The following is a 2,324-nucleotide window of genomic DNA, read 5'->3' on the forward strand; positions in this document are numbered from 1 at the left end:
TCCTGCCAGCTGTGTGTGAATTTTATTTGAGGAAGAGACAGGATCTCCAAATCCCAATTTATTTTTGTTTTTCTATTTGGCTGAAGTAAAACACTCTCCCTATTTGTGGAAACTGCTGGATTGTGCTCCCATTTTTTATTTGGATAAGGAAACCAAACCCCTCCAGAAGCTCTTTCTTTGCACTCAATTCAGTGTCAGCACAGCATGACACAACTGGAATGAGTTGTTTGGATTGAAATCCCAGAATCCCAGAATGGTTTGCCTTGGATCATCTCATTCCAACCCCCTGCCATGGGCAGGGACACCTTCCACCAGAATAAAAGGCTCAGGGAGCCTTATCCATGCTGGAATTATCCAAAAGCAGGGAAGCATTTAAGGAAAGAGGCATGGTTTCCATGGCAACCATTCATCCCTGCTCCCACCATTCCTGTTCCCACTCCTGTTTTCTTTCATCCAGCCAAGGACAGCTTCCTTTACCTGCAGTGACTCAGCCCTTCCCTGTTCCGGTCTGTCACCTCGGGAAAGCCAAAGAAAAGAGAGGCTTCTCCTTTTCCTTTCGGGATTTGTCCCCGGGAACTGGGAATTTGGAAACAGAGTAGGTTTAGGTTGGAGATCGGGAAAAATTCTTCCTTGTGACGGTGGGGAGGGACTGGGATGGGATTCCCAGAGCAGCTGGGGCTGCCCCTGGATCCCTGGCAGTGCCCAAGGCCAGGCTGGACATTGGGGCTTGGAGCAGCCTGGGACAGTGGGAGCAGTCCCTGCCCATGGCAGGGGGTGGGAATGGGATGATCCTTCACGTCCTTCCCAGCCTCAGTCTGTCACTGGCTGGAAAATTAAGGATGCACTGTCAGATCCTTGGTTTTCCTCACGTCCCAGAGGTGCTGTGGGTAGGATTTGGGAAGCTCTGACTGTGTCCATGTTGAATCCAAGCTGGGAATCTTCTGGGATAGCTGGGGCAGATTTTCCAGAAGCGTTTGCTCTTCTGCTGTGTCCTTGCCTCAGAACTCCCCGTCCCGCTGGGGCTTTTCCCCCTGGCAGCACTGACCCGACTTCCATCTCCTGACAGAGTCCAAGGCCCTTTCCCCTGGGATTTCAGGCAATTCTGGGATCAGCAGCTCTAAATGGGAGGATATTTAGGGGGAAGATAATTTCAGCTTTGCTGTCCTACCCCCATCTGGAGTTTGGCTTCGCAGTGGGGTTTGGAGGCGACTCCGGCGGGGAATAAAGAAGACCTTGAGAGAAGACAGTGGCGTGATTATGCCTCAGCGAAATCCAGTTTTAATTCCCTCAAAGTAGAGGTCCTAATTTGCAAATTGCTGCTCTGGGATAGCGATCCTATGTCCCACGTGGAGTTCAAATATAAACAAGTCCCTGGGGATCAGGTGAGAGCTTATTAAAGGCAGCAAACCACAAATGTCTCTTTTCTTGCATTCATCATTTGGGCTGAATTTGGGTTTGGTTTGGCCTAAAAGCTTTTGCCTTTCCAAAAAAAGAGGCTCCCACAGTGGCTGAGTTGAGCTCTTTATTTTTGTATTTTTTCCCCCCCCTCTGCCTGGAAGGATCCTCGCCTTGTGTTTGGGTGGTCAAATATAGTTTGTGCACCTTGGAAGCGCCCAGGGGTTGTTATTCTTTGGTTTGTCTTTCATAATAGCCCAAATCTCCCCCAGCGCTGCATTCGTGGGCCGTCTGGAATTTAATTGTGGGGTCCACGCGGAACATTCTTCCTGGAAAAATGATGAGGAGGTGGAGTAGTAAAGATGGTTAACCAGAAAAGCAAACAAAAGCAGCCCGAGACGTTTATTAGGATTTAAAATAGAGTTTTGTGGGACACTCTGTGTGAGTGTTCCTGGGAGGGGATGAGGGGCCTTCGGAGCTGGGGTTTGGGAAGGGAGGAACATCCAGGTGGGGGGAAAAAGGCCAAGCTGCAGCCTGTAATTTTCAAAAATGAGAAAATTTGGAGCAGGAGCCTTGGGATATGAGGTCAACTGCCCGTCTGCCAAGGAGATGGAGTGGCTGAGTTAAGCTCAGCTCAGCATTTTCACGCAGCTTTTATCTAGGAAGGAAATTTCTGAAGGAATTGAGATGAAGCTGTTAATCAAACTTGTTCTGCTTCCCTTGCCACAGCAATAATACAGTCATTAATAAATCTCTTATTTATTATTAATTAGCTCTTATTTATTTCCTCATAGAAACTCCTGGCAAGCTGATGAATGCTAAAATCTGTGGACGGAAAAATAGGCTGGGAAAGGGCATTTTCCTACCAACCAAAAAAATTCAGCCAAAATGAAATTTTGCCTTGAAAAGCAACAATGTTAGAAAATTCC

This window comes from Corvus brachyrhynchos, unplaced genomic scaffold, assembly GCF_000691975.1.
Source record: "Corvus brachyrhynchos isolate BGI_N302 unplaced genomic scaffold, ASM69197v1 scaffold18, whole genome shotgun sequence".
Classification (NCBI taxonomy): Eukaryota; Metazoa; Chordata; class Aves; order Passeriformes; family Corvidae; genus Corvus; species Corvus brachyrhynchos.